The sequence below is a fragment of the Megalobrama amblycephala genome, linkage group LG20, assembly GCF_018812025.1.
Source record: "Megalobrama amblycephala isolate DHTTF-2021 linkage group LG20, ASM1881202v1, whole genome shotgun sequence".
Lineage (NCBI taxonomy): Eukaryota > Metazoa > Chordata > Actinopteri > Cypriniformes > Xenocyprididae > Megalobrama > Megalobrama amblycephala.
This window is the reverse complement of record NC_063063.1, coordinates 27,962,208-27,979,432: the sequence shown is the minus strand read 5'-3', so window position 1 is coordinate 27,979,432 and position 17,225 is coordinate 27,962,208. Positions and strand designations below refer to the sequence as shown.

General features: G+C 35.8%; 1 protein-coding gene across 5 annotated transcripts in view; it reads left to right on the top strand.

The window, feature by feature from the left end:
• The window catches only part of LOC125255269 (cadherin-18), a 265,912-nt gene that overhangs the window by 64,422 nt on the left and 184,265 nt on the right, over positions 1-17,225 (top strand). For 4 of the 5 annotated variants that reach the window (XM_048170341.1, XM_048170335.1, XM_048170337.1 and 1 more), the window contains exon 2: positions 10,722-10,813. The exons of the other annotated variant lie outside the window; for it this stretch is intronic. The gene's annotated coding sequence lies outside the window, so the exon portion shown is untranslated. The remainder of the gene's footprint in view (positions 1-10,721; positions 10,814-17,225) is intronic. 5 annotated transcript variants of the gene reach the window in all.

Below are 17,225 nucleotides of genomic sequence, written 5' to 3'. Positions count from 1 at the left end.
TGCTGGTGGAATGAAGAACAGATTCGTTTTCAGACTTTGAGTCGAAAAATGCTTATATAGTAATTATTAAAGGTGATCAGCAGTGTTGGAGCTGTGGCCTAGTGGTTAGCAAATACTGTATGCTTCAACTCATTGAGCTGTGTTGGTTTGAATAAACACATAAATAAAAAATGAACAGCTTGTGTAATTTCCCTTTCTACATTTTCTGTTCTCTCTCTACAAAGCACAGTTAATAAAATGGTGAATGAATGAATGAAAATAAATTAAAAAAATAAAAAACCTGCACCTTTACAGAGAAAAAGCAGTTTGGAGAGTGGATGATGGATGCATGCATACAATACATGCAGGGTTTGAAACGAACTTTTTGCCACAACTGCCAATGGCCAGGTGACTTATTTACTGGCCAAAACTGTTTTTTACCAGCCATGAAACAAAAACACGCAGTTATGACACCAATATTTTAGATACTAGTGAACATTCACAATCCTCTATTCCAATTTCGATCCCATGGCTAAAGCTACTAGCTTAACTAATATAATTGTAATAGCCTACATTTTTAAAGATAATTAAACAGTCAGTAATAAAATTACAAGCAATAACACAAATAAATATAATACAACAAAGCTACAAATTAAATAAACAGTGCTTTTCAGGCAGGTCTAACAGTAGTTTTCAGGTACAGAAATGTAATAAAATAGTCTAATCAAATAAACAACACTGCATAGTCTTCATATCCTTTTTAAAGTTCAAGAGCAGTGATTTTTTTTTTTCCTATGTTGTTTGGTTAACATTAAAAACGCAGGCAGCACAGCAGCAGGAATTATTAGGATGCTGTCATTTAAGAGCGAATGCACAATTTGAAGACATAACCGAACTGAATTTGTCTGTTCAAGCACAGGAAGGCATTAAAGGGAGCTCAACTAAGTATTTGCGCACTGTCTGAGACGTGGCTTTCAGGGTGCTTCGAATGTTGAACTTCCCACATAGTGCACCCTTTCGCATGTTGTAGCGCTTGAATATTTAAAGCAGAACTAAGTAACTTTTTTTACCTTCATAAATAGTTTTCTAAGTCCTTACGATGGTTAATTGACTTGTAGTGGTGTGTTTGAGGCGTGCACTAACCCCCTCTGGCACGTCTACGCCAGAATACAGCACTTGCAACTTGAGCTGCACCGACCCGAAACAATCTCGCCTCATGTTCATGTTCACGCGAGAGTGACAAAATGCTTTACGGTAATTCAAAAACAATGTATATTATGACTTTATAAGACAATTTCGAAAATTACCCACCTCCATCGAGTGTACTGTATTTGCAAATTACCCACCTCCTCTTTCTTGTACTGTATTTGCAAAACTACTGCGCTGGAGAGCGTTGTAGTCGTTGTAGTCCAGAGCTGCGCTTGGAGTATTTACGACCGTGTGATTCACTGAAGGAAACTGTAGGGGGAGCTTCGCAAATCTTACTGAGTTCTGCTTTAAATTGAAAGGCTTAAATTTTGGTAATGCAGCACTGACCATCAACTGTACAGAGCACCGTTCACGTTCATGTCCTTGTAACATTGCATTGCGTTACAATTCATAAAAATGTTACGGGCCATCTGGTGACTAACACCCTTTTATATACTCGCCAACACCAATTTTTACTCGCATTTGGCGCTTGGCGAGTGTTCATTTTAGGCCCTGCTTACACATAAAAGAAGTTACATATTCATTATGCACTTATGGCATCTACCACCAGGGCAAACCAGCCAAAACAACTAACCATCTTAACCAGCCAAGCACCTCAGACAGGCCTTCTTCAACTATAAAAGGTTAGTTAGAACTTTAATTATGGACAACACTTGTTTTTTTAGTTGATGATATGTTTGAAATGGAATCATGAATTTCCCAAGAACTCCAGATTTTGTCTGTTTATGCAAAATGTCATTAATATCAGACTGTGGGTCTGTGAGACTTTGGGTTTTATAACTATCGTGAAACATTTTCCATTTAAAGTGTTCAGTGTGCTCTTATGCCTCGTTTCCACTGAGCAGTACGGTTCGGTTCGGTACAGTTCGGTACGGTTCGGAGCGGTACACCATGATCAGGCTTGCGTTTCCACCGCAAACAGTACCCTTACTTGATAGGCATGGTGTAGCCGGAAAATAGTGATCAACGTCATTCTCGCGCGAAGAAGAAAACGATATAGTAAACAACAATGGAGGACATACTACAGCAGATCTTGTTCTTGCTTCTCGGCTTGAGGCTGTCTGTCACAAAAAGAAGACGAGCTTTGCATTCGGTGTTTCAGAATACCAAGATCGCAAAGTTCAGACGTCCATGCAGCAGCACCTACCAGCAAGCGGAGGAGAAAACCCGCGTAATTTAAAAACTATTTTACTGTGTCATGAAATGTTTTAAAGGTTTTTCAGGCGAGAATGTAGTTGTTTAAATCTCAAATCTGTGGTTAATTTATAAAGATAGCGCCTATTTGAAAATTTGATCTGACGTTGTCGGAGTTGTGAGATCCAGGCGATCACCGGGCGCTCGGTGCTCATGTACCCAGCCGAGAGCAGCTGTACCTCGGCTAGTCCTTCTGACATTCGCCGCTGGCTCTGATGTCTCTGTAATGGTTAAAAACAAGATATCATTCATCTTGTGTATAACGGGCATTCTTTGGTCTCATGAATTTATAATTTGTTCCCGGGCAAATCGTTTTGGCTGAGGGGAAAGTGAAGTTTTATAACTTTATATATTTATTTAACTTTACCATTGTAGTGCGCTGTACATTTGACTGAATTGTTTGCTTGTCTTTATTTCTTATTGTATAGCTTCTCATATTTTATTTATAATGGTTATTATTGATAATTAAGACTGACGTTTAACAAAAAGAGAAGGTTGTTTTGTCTTATTTCATTTTATTATAGGCTACATACAGTGAAGATAATCAGAGTAGGCCTACATGTGCACATATTGCCTGAACCACACATCAATAGGTTTCATATTTTTTTAAATAAAAACGAAAAGAGGCAGGGTTGTGTTTTATATTTTGTTTTGTTATATAGCCTACATGAAGTGAAGATAATTAATGCACGCGTTGCCTGAACAACATTTGTGTGGCGCCTCTTGTGTTGTCATTCCCCTTGTAGCACGCGCAAGTGACGATTCTCAACCAATCAACGTTCTGCAGAGTGTAGCTCCACCCTTTTGGTACGGTACTGTTGTGCTTGGTACCCCAACGAAAGGGTCCCAAAAAAGTGGTACGGTACGGTTCGGAATTAGGGTACCATTCACAACTTTTGACAATGGAAACGGAAAAAAATGCGTACCGTACCGAACCGTACCGTACCGCTCAGTGGAAACGAGGCATTAGTTATGATTTGTGATAGGTGCCATATTGCACAAGCTAATTGTTTACAATATGGCTTGTGGAGTGAGTGACTGGATGGATTGTAATGTTTGCAGTGTGCTTCAGTGTGGTTTTGAAAGGCAGGTACACTTGTAAACGGGGAATAGTCAAGGCACATCATGTGCCTTTGGCTGTTTAAGGCAATGTTTGGTACTCAGATTGAGGCTTACTTGCTGGTGTAGCTACACATTTTTTTGTATACACCTTTGTTTGCACATATTACAAAATTAGCAGTTTTATTTAAAGGAATTATAGGCAGATAAAGATTGAAAGAGTGTATCTGTTTTGTAGTTAATTTGTTTTAATGTAACAGGTGGTGTTTTGTTGGTTATTTGGTTTACATTATTCTGCCCTATCATCTATTCACCTGGGTCTCATAAATTGACATCTGTGATTTCTTTTTTTTTTGTGTGTTTTTTTGACAGACATTTTTCTTACACGACCATGAAACGGGAAGAAACAATATACTGTATCATGATTTAAAAAATGCAACTGCATCGTGAATGACACTGCGCATAGAACTCTGAAATAATTAATATGGATCATGTGAAGCGTTCACCCTCGACCGCTGAATCTTCCAGCACGCTGTAATTTTACCAAAAATTTCAGTTTTCTGTTTTAAAGGGAATTGAGAAATCAAATTTGTCAAATGTAAGAGGTCATTGTACTATAAAAACATAATGAAAGTTTCAGAACTCAAAACTTCCTTGTTAGTCCAAAAACAGCTTTTATTGAATCCAAGCTCAGAAAACAACTCGTTTGGAGTTGTCTCGTTCAAATCAACGCCCACTTCTACATCATTGCATCTTTGGCCCCGCCTACTGGTGTGAGATGAGAAGAGAGATACAGTAGCTGCTGACGTAACTATTCTGTTTCGCGAGAAAGAGCATCTTTATCCATTAATGACCATTCAAAATAAGATGTACAGTATGTTCTAATAAAATATATATTTTTTTTTACATTTTAATTACTAATATTTCATCATATTATAGTACTTGTTTTACTAGTGCCTAATTCACTTTTTGAGGTGCTTAAAGAATATGCTTAAATGTGATTTATTGTGCTACAGTGGTCTTGATTGTCTCTTCTTGCTTGGGCATCATATGCTTGGCAGTAAATGCATGAATTATCATGCTAATCCAGAGCACATGTTGTGGTTCTTCATGGTCATCATACCTTCACAAGCACAAATGCCAGCATTTCTGTGTGTCCATTATTACCATAATCCAGCAGTTCTGCTCTGCCATTGTGCTGAAATTGGTTTGAAACAGGCGTTGTTGCTCCCCTCTCGCTCTCAGGTTGCCCACCGCATTGCCATGATGGGCAGCGTTAGCCTTGAGAGGCTGGAGGGAAACAAGCTAATGTAATGTAATTTAGACCTGCTTGTCAGTCCCGGCGACACCTACATCCATCAATGTCAACCAACGACATGTCAATACTGGCCTCAAGGTTTGGCTGCATAACAAACCGCAAACTTTAATGTTTCACTTAGGTGTTTCCAGACATTTTGGGAGAGAGGGGTTTAGTGATTTAAAGGGAAGTGACAAGGTAACACTCCCTCTGAAACCTCCGTAATGCACTACTAAAGATCAGGACCATGTGGTTCACTTTTAATGCAGATTGTGCAGTTCAAGGTGCGTGTCTGTAAAATGGGTATAGTTCCTATAATTTTTTATTGCATGATTGTTGTGTTTAAATATGATCATCTATATTCTGATGAATCAAATTATTGGAAGCAGGAATGCCAAAAAGTACACAATGCTACAACAGAAACTTACCCCTAACCAATTGTAAAAAGATCTTCTGGCATGCCCACTACATTTCAGCATGCCCATTACTTCAATCTGAAGATACCCAGACTTGAATTGTGTTACAGAACAATAATAAACTACTAAATACAGAACAAAACTGAATACAGTACTAAGGTAATGAACTATATTACTTGGTTAAAGAATTGTGAAAGGGTTAGTTCACCTTAAATTGAAAATTCTGTCATTAATTACTCACTCTCATGTCGTTTCAAACCCGTAAGACTTTCGTTCCTCTTCAGAACACAAATTAAGATATTTGAAGGAAATCTGAGAGATTTCTGTCCCTCCATTGACAGTCTACACAACTACTGCTTTGATGCTTCAAAAAGTTCATAAAGAGATCGTAAATCTAATCCATATAAATTGAGCGGTTTAGTCCAAATTTTCTGAAGAGACACAATCTCTTTATATGAACTTCTCTTGGCTTATTGGTTTATTATACAAGGCTAAGATTAAACTAAGTTAAAGGTGTGTTTTTTGCTGTTCATTTCTTGTCAGTTTTGGTCAGAGCAGAAACATCTTGATTTGCAGATGTGTAAAGATATTTTTTCCCAATGTCCATTTGATGCTGGGCTGAGTTTTATGTTTTTAGCGCCTGGCCAGAACGACATTCATAGCTTTGCTTTTGCTCAGTTACTCATGATCTAAATTGTCTTCAGAGGTTGTAAATCAAAGCACAAGCTGGCAAGAAATAAATAATGCAAGTGTTAAGATCTATATCTAAAGCTTTTTGCATGTTTTTGTCATTTGAAATGTCATTTACATTTATTTATTTAGCTGAGGCTTTTATCCAATGTGATTTGCTGTGCATTCAGGTCATTTTTTCATGATGTGCATTTCCTAGATATCGAAGAAAAGACATTGTACAGTTTACTTTTAAAATGGACAATTCTTGTTTTTTGTGGAATATTGCAGCATTTATTATAAAGGATATATTCATGCACATCATTATTTATTTATTTATTTATTTATTTAATTCATGTGCCCTAATAATCTTTAATCAAAATAATGTCCCCTCCCTCTTGCAGCGACTTCTGTTCTCTGATGGCTTGTTTACTGGCATGAGGATGGGTCAATCTGTCACTCATATGAGATCGACCAATTGCAAACGACTATCCAATGATCAATTTCCCATGGAGAAAATCAAGTTCCATCCTACATTTTTTTTTTTCTTGTTCAAGAAGCCATTTCACTCAAATATATGTTACAATTGAGAGGAAAAGACTGTCTCAATTTCAGTATGCTTAACTTCAGCATAGCTTGTTGTTGAGGTCAATCTGATGAGAATGATGGCTTATTAATAGAACTTTTTTCAAGACAGGCAAGCAGGGCTTATATTGGGAAATGAGAAGATAGAAAAGAAGGAGGTGGAAAAGGTTCCCGTGACTCCTTAGCACATCTCAGAGTGACATCTGTGACTCTAATGAGCTCGTCAGGCCATGAAAGTGGGAAAAAAAACACATCAAAGGCCTCACCTGGCTTTCATCCTGAGGGGAGCTGTGGCGATTAAGCAAACCAGTCAATTAAAGGAAATTACTGCTCGTTAAGAGACTTCCCTATGAAGTCTTATAATGTTCTCCTTTCCTTATTTACTTTAAAAAATAAATAAAATTGAATGACTAAATAAACCAACTTGCATAAAATAATATGTAGCTCAAATAATGTAGCTTGGTGCGAGGAACGCCAAGGTCATAGGTTTGATTCCCAGGGAATGCAAAAAAATTATAAAATTTGTACTTTGAATGTACTTTGAATAAAAATAAATCTGTAATGAACTATAAATTGTAATATAAATTATTGACTATCATTTGAATTATGGTTTTTAGATTCAACCAATCAGATGACGACTGGGCATGACATCTGAGGCTGAATGGAGACTGACCATCTTTTCCTACAATCTGTAAATTATGTATAAATGACATAAATAGCCTTCTATAGTTTCAGTTGTTTTCAATTAAGAAATTTCTTATTATTCTCAAGCAAATTCTCATTTATTTACTTTCATGTCATCATGACATTTAATGACTTCAAAAGTTTATAATTGTGAAACATGAGGTTCGTTGGGTCCCGTTTCCGAGTGTCTCCATCCATCCTTCTTTCCTCCTCTTCTTGCCTGTCATTCTGCAACTTCCTGCTACCTTCTTTTTTCCCCTTCCACCTTGAACTTGTTCCATGGCCCACACGGCAGCGGGAAGCAGATTAATGCCTGCTCTTTGAAATCTCAGTCACATCGTAGCCGCTTTCCTACCTTCTCCCAGTCGCTAACATAAATCACGCATTTCCCATCTGTCAGTGCTGACTAATGTCCACTGCCAGCTTTCCGACCGGATCCTTTACCTGACTGCAGCTCCAGTACAGAGGTAAAGAGAGCAGGTGTTAGTAGGCAGCTATTGGACAATTAACAAAGTGATGGAAAGTTAAAGGGGTAGCACCCAATCAATAACTTACATTACTCTCTCTCTTTTTTTTTTTTTTGCAATATAATATTGAAGTTAGCGTCTCACATGTACACTATCAGTATTTATTTATTTATTTATTTTTTATTTTTCATTTATTTGTTTGTTCATTTTGTTTTTTTTATTATTGTTTTTCTCAATTTATACTTTAATATCCAAGGTACTTTTTCAAGCAAATAAAAGTTTGGTTTAACTTGAAATATATTACTATTAGTAGAACAGTAGAATATACTTATCATTATAATATAATAATACAATTATTAAAACCTCTGATGTGCACTTTGTTTGCCAATATAATAAAAGGATTTGTTCTTTTTTCTTTTGATTGCATTTTAAAATTGATTGACTTGTTAATGTTTTATGCCTTCATTTGATTACCACCATTTTTGATAATATATTTGTATTAAATCATACATCCAGAAAAATTAAAACGGACACAATAAACATTCCATAAAACCCTATTGTAAAAAATAATAAATTGTTAAATTGTTAAAGTTTTATGAATTTAATTGCTTAGACATGCTCTTTGGTGATTACAATTTTATTGAATCATTAAAATGGAATTATAAAAAATAAAACGGAAATCAAGGAATTTGGGAAAAACTAAAACAGATTTCATAGGACACCAAAAATGCTAAGTTTTGTGGAACTTTTTAATAAATTATTTCATGATTTCAGTTAATTAGACATGCTTTTTGATTACTAAAAAATAATTCAACAAATTAAAATGGGGTGGGAAAAAACCCTTAAAAAATAAAATAAAATGGTATTTGGGAAAAAGTAAAACTGATTTTATAGGGCCCTAAATTACATTTCCATTTCCTTACTCAATTTTGTTATTCAAAGTTTTAAATAATCATTGATAATTTTTTTTTTCAACCAATAGAGAATACATTTTTTAGAGATTGTCTAGGGCACATATATGTCTGTCAAACATTTGAAAGTGTGATTGTAAAATCTTTAAGCACAATCAGTTTACACTGACAGCTTTTCAACCATAGGATGCACCTATTTTTCATGCCCATTCCCCAAAACGTTCTCTTTAAAGAAGGTCAAGACCCATATAAAGTCTGACTCTTTTTTTTTTTTTCTTCTTTTTATTATAAATTCAGCATCATTATTCCGTCCTGTTAGGGAATGTTGTGCAGTGGAGCTCTCCAGGATTCTAATTATACATGAGTGCTGCGAATTCCTTCTAAAACTGTTGGTTTTGAATGTTAATATCCTTGAGCAGACATGTGGGCGATGGGCTCCAAAACATATTCCAGGAACACAAACTTACGTCATGTGTAAGAGTCAAATCAATGAGCAGAAGGCTATTTTTCACACTGAAACGTGTAATTGGATAGGTCTCCGTTTCTAACCATGCTCACTATATTTGGACTTTTCAAGGAAATCGGTTATGCTAGAGTGAGTCTGTGGGAGGAGTGATTATGGGCCACTTCGAAACTTAAGTGAGTATGAATGTGTGTGGCAAGCATTCTTGACTTGTTTATCAGTTTGGCTGATAAAACCTATGAAAATGCAAAGATACAATGCTGGGAAAAAATGCTGGGTTAAAAAACAATCCAAGTTGGGTTTAATATGGACAAACCCAGTGAATATTTTTTTTTTTTGACTTCGTTTAAATGTTTGACCAACGTGCTGGGTAGTTTTATTTAACTCAACTATTGTTTACAAAACTAACATAACACAACCCCCTGTAAATCCCAACATAACACAATATTAAACACTAACTCGTATCTCCCTATGGTAATCTTGTGCAAAAACACACAAAATAACACTTAATTACAACATTTATTTCCTTATACATTCTGATGCAAAGCATGCTGGGAATTAGAAATCTGCTGAAACTCAATCATATTACGTTCAGCTTACTACAATCAAATTTTGAGTTCACACAACTTATTTCTAGTAATACAATGAACTTTCTCTATTATTTAAGTGAAATGTACTCATTTCATTTAATTAATTTCACTGTTCGGTTTTACAGTTCACAATAAACCAAAATAAATCCAAATGCTTTATGCTGAAAATAAAACCTTAACATTGCGACCCGCTTCTGCTCACAAGTTTACAAAAACTCTGTAAACTTGATCAGTTTATAAGCCAAGCTTAACTCTTTCCCCGGCATTGGCAGAAATTTCTGTAATTTATGAGACAGCGCTTCCCAGCCATTGACGAAATTTTCTGGCTTTTTGTGTTTTCACTGTTATTCGAATGGATGCGCTATTACGCAACTTCTGAAAGAGTTCAGAAGAATCTCAGGATCCAAACCCTTACAAAAAAGAAGCAGAAACAAGGGATAAAAGCATTGCTAATTCACTTTGTAGTTTTTTTCTTTCCAGCTTTTTGTTCAAAATGTTGCTTTTTTATGAAACTTACCCACATTCAAGTGTTGCGAAAGAAATGACCAAAAACTGCTGCCGGTGGCAACTTTAAAAAAAAACAAAAAACGCTGGGGCGAAAGAGTTAAACAAGCCCAAAAATGCTTATAAAAAGTGGCAACACTGCAAGAGCGCTCTCTGTGAAGCAGCTTTTCCAATCATAAGCAAAACACGTGCCTCTGTCGACTATGCTTTAGTTAAAATTGCTGAACAATGACGTGAGACGCCAGAACATTGCTGGTTACCATGGTGTCAATCATCACAGTTTCGGGAATGAGTCGTTGTTCCGTACGCACATGGAACAATAATTTAGGGGACTCTCAAATGCGGTTGAAACTTTACAGTGTGTACATGGCCAGAAAGTGTTAAAAGTGAGCTAGAACAACAACAATAATAATAATAGGCCTGAGGATTCGCTGCATTCCTAATGAGAAATTCTGCCAGATGTCTGTGCCATGACTATAATGAGATGCAAATTGAGCTTGTCACAAATAATCAAGTGTATCAGGTTATAATTTTAAAAAGAATTATTGAAAAACAGGTGACACGTGCCTTTGCAATGCGTTACTGAATGTTTTTAAGATGTGACATGCATTTAAATGGCTCTTTTAATATTTTTAAACCACAGTATGGCTCTTTACGATAGACTTTCAAGCTCAATGCTCTTTGTGTTTTGCAGGCTGGAGAGGGGATCCCATTGATCAGCGGGTGGAGAAACTCTAACAGCTAAGCTTGAGATTTGTGAACAGGTCAAGGAGACTGAATCCAGAGGTGAGCAGCTCTATTCTACCTGTGTTAGGATGGAGTGGGCTGTCGTTCTAGGTCTTCAGAGGATGCCTCTTCATTTATTTTGGCTGTGATCTTTGCCCATTTGTTTCTACCTTAGACAGTTGCAGGTTCTTTAAATCTAGGTTACTCGTGCTTCTGCTGGACAGCTGACGGATTGGGATACTTCTCCTGCTTTTGTTGTTTTTCCTTTGTTTTCCTTATATACACTTTGTTTTATAGCTATTTTCATCACAACAGGGGTCTTGGTGTGACCCGCAGGAGTCTGAAAGCAAATCTCGCCTTGTAAGCATGTTTTTTGATAGTATAGGCAGTGTGTTTGTCACAAGGTGCAACTCCAACAGAGTCGGACAAACGGTATTGCGCACCTTCTTTTCATGCAAACAAACCCGCCGCAATCACTCAGTGTGTGGCTGGCTGCTGAATTATTTATCTCGTCCTGCATCGATTTCATGAATTAGCAAAGAATTGCCAGGCCTTGAAGGTAGGAGTTGGAAGGAAAATGTGAGATTGAGAGCTGTCCAAGAGAGGTGGCGGAAACACATGCGTGGTTATAAAATCAAGTAATAATGTTGAATAACTCTTATATTTTCCTGAAATGCATGATTGAATGGAGGTAGAGGGCGTACCGTTCCTTATCACTGTGAAATTTTCATTAGAGTCTACAATATGAGGCACATTAAAGACCTCACACTCTGTATGTGTTATCGAAAGGAGAGGAAAATACTGCATAATGACATCTATGAGCTGAGTACACACTTCTAGTATATGTCCATCTGAGAATAAATTCAGATTAATCATTTTGGCACAGGACTGAATTAGAGTAGTAATGTGACTGTAACAACAACATCAACTCATGCAATATTAGGCACTAAAAAGGGTATAATGAACAAGTTAATGCACTTTTCAGTTGCCAGGAGCTTCATATTTTCACAACAAAACACTGCAAAATACAAAAGTACTATTTTGTATTTAGGATGGCTGTTGTGATGTCAATTTGTCCTGAATTTTGAGTAAATGTTTTGTAAAACAAGTGTTAATTTGATTTTATCTAATTTGTCAACACTAAATTGTAGCATGTTACTCAAAATTCACAAAAATGAAAATAGAAAATATATTAACTATTGAAGCTGACAGTGTTGTTATTTGGCCTATGTTCGTGTAACACGCTTAAATAATAATTATACTTCATTACAGTATTAACATTTTTTTTTTTTTTTTTTTTTGTAATTTGTATCTCTGGTTTTATTGGAAATAAGTTCTTGTAAATCACAAATTACTGGTCAGGAAATTAGCAAAGATTGCACAAATAATGTAGATAAAGTAACTTGACACAGAAAAGCCTTCCCCAACTTGCTGACAGCTTTTTACTGGAAGAAGAGTCAATGTTGTTCTGCTCAATGTTAATGGATTCCACCTGTAGTTGGAGTAGTTGAAAAATTCACTAGTGTTCAAATCTGGATTCTGACCAGGCCAAACCATGAGTCTGAAGGACTTGTTCTCAAGCCACTTCTTGGTTGTCTTTGCAGTTTGGGCAGGAGCATTGTCTTGTTGAAAAACAACATCTGATCATTCCTCTTTAGATAACAACTTTTCATTTGTGGGAAGCAAACTATTCTGTACTCCAAAGCATTAAATGACTTTTCACAGTGAAGTAGTTCACCAATACCAACACAATGACATCTCTTCCTCCATGCTTTACTGTGGTAGAGATGCATTTATTATCAAATTTCTCACCAGATTTTTGAAGACACCGCTCTAGATGCATCATCATGCATCTCATGTTTCATTGTGATTCATCAATCCATGCACAACGTACCATATTCTGCCACAAACTTCATTCTGTCTTTGATGTTTTTCTGAGACAGCAATGGCTTTTTATAGTGCATTTGCTTAAATTGAGCTAATTTCCAGTCCAATAATTTGTGGTTAAGACAATTAAAAGCTTAGTGTTGTTTAGCCATTTTGGGCTTAACCCATTTTTTTGCCGTATTGTAGTTTTATACATTGTGCTGAGCTAACATGCCAATCAAATCATTATACTTGTACTTAATATTTATTTAAAACTACCAAAAAAATCCAAGTAATTGGCCACCGCTATGCTTGTCCTTGTGAAGCTGATGATGATCTTCTCTTCTGTCACCGGAACATTGAGTCCTTGAAACAGGTTAAGTTGTAATGCTTTTTAATTAGTTCAACAGATTTCTGTATATACGATTCAATTGAGTTTAATTACATTTATCTCATAATGAGGTCTCTAAAGCTGCGTTTCCACCGCAGGAACTTTCCCCGGGAACTAGGAACTTTGGGGTGGTACTCTGTGTGTTTCGACCGCAGGAACCAGGGTCTAAATGAAGTTCCGGGTAAAAATGTCCCCCCCAGAAAGTACCTGCTCACTAGGTAGTACTTTTTCAAAGTTCCGGAACTTTCGGGGGTGGGACTTGCGTGCTGAACATGCTGATTGGTTGAGTTCATGCAGCATTTTGATTGGTTGACTCCATGCAGAATTTTTTTTAACCATTGTTTTTTTAAAGTTTGTTGCGGTGCATGCAGGAAGAGTTGTTTGCTTTTCAAATCAACAATGGAGTTTAAAAAATACGACCGATGGACTGACAATGAGGTTCAGGCTTTATTAAGCTTAGATGCGGAGCATTAACAAATGATATTTGTATATGTATATACATATATTGTTGCTGACATATCAATCATATGTCCAAAACCACCACTTTTCAGGAAATGGAAAAAAAAAAAAAAAAAAAAAACACTATTTTTTTTTTTTTTTTTTAAATAATTAAATATTGTGTTGTCAAAGTTGATATTGTGGCTTTATGTATGGTCAGACACTTGCATGCATGTGTCAATATTAGGGCTTTCCCCGACTAAAGATTTTTCTATATGACTAGCAGTCGTTCATTTAAGCTATTAGTCGACTAATCGCACGTTTACATTAATAAGCCATAAATCATAATAACCAGCTTTTAATTGCCTATATATATAAAACATAGCGCTAATCAGCGCTCATGCGCAAGCATAAAGCTTTCGACAGCACACCGGCAAATGTACTGATTATGAGTGAGTCGTGAAAAAAACAGAAGGCGACTGTCTAAACATATTAATAATTTATTGTTTTCTGTGTTTTCGGCTGCACAACGATGCTGACTCGTCATCTCCGCAGTAGTGGACGCGCCTATATGCATGTTTCATACGGATGACATAATCTGAGAATAGTTATTTTCCATTTGAATTGGTTCGTTAAAAAGTAGACATGTCAAGCTTTCTATAGATACATTTCTCGTGTTTGTGAAGCAAGTATACGCTGAGTTTCAGTTCATTTTGTGCTCAAGTTCACTGAGACTGAGACAACAGAAAGGGCATCCTGATTGTTTTCATTATTTTACAAATGCACAACGTTTTGCTGTTATTGTGAGTTTACAGAAATAAAAGTAGACCCTTTATAGTTTGCATTACTCTTATCTGTATGACTAAAATGATGGGGTATTTTAAAATGCAAAAGTGATCGCACCGGTGCCTCCATGTCATACAATAAGCACGCTCTCCACACAAACACTTGGATATGCACCTAATGATAGCGCACATTTATCTAGGACTAGGCTAACATTAGAGCGAGTGACTTGTAAAGTTGCTACTACTTACAATTTTCAAGTGATAAGCCATATTTGAGGTTGATGAAAGATGAATGTTTGGATTTCCTGCCGTCAACAATCTGTCCCTCACGGACTGCGCCACTTCCTGTGGAGATTTTTTTTTTCTGCGACTAACCAATTAATAAAATCTTGCTCGACCAAGCCTCGTCTAATCGACTAACGGTTAGTCGACTATTAGGGGGCAGCCCTAGTCAATATATTATTAATGTTTCACCAAACTCAAGCTGAAATTGAGTTTCAAGGTTTTTGATCTGCAAATTTCAGACATACATGTTTTGTCCGTCGTTAGAGCGGCCGCATCTGAGGCAGTAATCACGTCACATTGCATTATCATCAACTTACACGTTATAAAGTTTATTGTAGTTATCTAGGTGCTCAGTTTTTCAGTTGTTTGGCCAAAATCTCATGTTATTAAAGAACGAAGTGCTTCACACAGGATTTTTGAAATAGTACTTGCTATATGACTCGATGACATAAACATTAGCATTATATATATATAGTGCATTTGTTTCATTGTATCTTTAGTCTGTCGCTCACATTTGCATCAAAAATTCTGCAAATAGTGATTGGATTATACTTGTAACAGGCAGTGAATGTCACCAACTGCTTGAGCTTCAGTCTCCTACATAAACACCAAAAATGGCAGCCTGTTCCTGCAGAAACATAACAGATTGTGGATTATTGCTTGCTCTCCTTGAACCACTTTTCAAAGGACAAAGCGTAATAAAGTATGTAGAAAATGGACAGAGAGACAGACAGACATTTGCTGTTTATGCTACTCAAAACAAGGTAAGAAGGTGACTGAAGCATTTATGTGAAATATGGCGGCCATGCGGCAAAGACATGATGGCTTTTGAAAGGTCTGGTTCTCTGTATATCACCGCACAGGCGTAAGGAGAAATCAACTTTATGGCATCTTAGATTGCCATCAACAGATGGTGGCATTATTCATTCATTTGCAGATTGATTCTTTTATTTGTTTGTTTATTTATTTATTTATTTATTATCTGTCAAGCAAAGACAAAAGAAAGTCAAGCTTGAGCTGTAGGGCAAGAGATACATAAACTATGGCTGCATATGCTACATGAAAGATTTCTTATGTAATCGAATAACAATAACCGAACAGGGTTTTTGAGAGATTGGAGATAACTGATAGTGTTGGAACTACATGTAGGGACATTAGTCTTGTCCATGTGTGAAGTTTAAAGGTCACTCGCCTTGACGGTAGTAACAGGAGTCATCTGGGTTTCCGATTCTGCTTCAGAAGAGACAGAGTAGATCAAACAAGATAGATGGTTTCATAATCGAGCAAGCTGTCTTGCTTTCTGCTTCCTACATAGGCAACTGCCATATAAGGCAACTGAAATAAACCCTCATTCTACATAGGCAACAACTCTCAATTCACAATTGATTTAAGTAGAGTTTACTATGCTGGTGAAGTTTTGCTCAAATACACATACAATTTATTATTAAATTGTAAATTATATTTGTATATTATATTATTAAATATTTTGTATATTCCATTTTATTTTGATACTTTTTATAGTAAATTATACATTTTGAACATGTGATTATGAACAAATGAATTACTTTTATAGTAAATTATATTAATACATTTTCAATAAATATTACGTTTTTGAATATTGATACTTTCAGTGAACTATATATTTTGAATAATTAGGATTTTTTAGAGTAAATGATGTCTACATTTTGAATGAAATATTACATTTTGAATTAATATTGATTTTTTTTTTATGGTGAATTATTTCTTAAATGAATACGTATTGGTACTTGTAGTGAATTATTTATGCATTTTAATTAAATAGTGATAATTTTCTATTCTAAATTATATTTATGCATTTTGAATAAATAAAACATTTTAAATGAATATTAATATGTTTTATAGTAAATTAGATTATACATTTAGAATATTAGTTATTTTGAATTAATCTGGATAATTTTTGTGTTATATTTAAAAAAAACTGAATGAATGTTACATTGTGAATTATTGTGATTTATTTATTAATTGAATAAATACTGATTTTTTTTATAGTGAATTATTTATAGATTTTGATTTTTACATTTTATACTCATTTATATTTATGAATTTTAATAAATATAATGATTAGGAATTGATACTTTTTTATGGTGCATTATTTATACATTTTAAATATAGATTTTTTTTTATAGTAACTTATTTTTAAAGTCCCTGTAAAGTCATTTTTAAAGTATGTGTTCTGAGTTTGTCACACCACAGAAAAATGTGTTATTAACCACCCAGCCAAATTTGAATGATTAAAATAATCTGCAAGTAAATGAAATAAGTTATCAAAATCTCGAAAAAATAGGCAGCGCTCTCTGCTCTCAAACGCTGGGGGCGTGTCCGCTGTCGGCGCTGAAACCACACCCACTCGCGAGAGCTGCCGTCTCAACTTACTTGTCTAATGAGTCAAACATACTGATGCATATAAACAAAAGAATCAGGTTAGAGGGTTGCACTTTTTAGTAGAGTTACTGTGGACTACCTACTAATTATAACATAATCAAACTCGGCAACTTACACTCATTGGGCACGTACTGCCGGACTGTTGTCGAGTCGACAAATGACGGTGCCGCGAGACGGGAGGATGAAGGCCGGGACGGGAGAGACTCTGTCCGGCCCCATATATCATCGGTTATCGTCGGGACGGTAAGAAGGTCGAGGCTGGAGGGGGGGGCCGAGGTCTGTTCAG